The sequence below is a fragment of the Homarus americanus genome, unplaced genomic scaffold, assembly GCF_018991925.1.
Source record: "Homarus americanus isolate GMGI-L3 unplaced genomic scaffold, GMGI_Hamer_2.0 scaffold32929, whole genome shotgun sequence".
NCBI lineage: Eukaryota > Metazoa > Arthropoda > Malacostraca > Decapoda > Nephropidae > Homarus > Homarus americanus.
The window spans coordinates 23,095,215-23,095,439 of record NW_024737097.1 but is presented as its reverse complement, the minus strand read 5'-3'; positions in this window follow the sequence as shown (position 1 = coordinate 23,095,439).

Below are 225 nucleotides of genomic sequence, written 5' to 3'. Positions count from 1 at the left end.
GGAGTTTGAGATAATACTGAAGGTACATCAACTCGATATAGTAGAACTGTTGTATAAGAATAAGAGAATCGACCCAGAGGAATGTGGGTTCAGTATTGCTGGATGTAACTTATCTTCGAACCTTTCTCAAAAAAATTGCAAGAGAGGTGTGGTTATGTATGCTAGGCAAGACCTTAGTGCCAGCAAGGCGAGGGTACAGGGAGAGGATGTTTTTGAAGAGTCCAA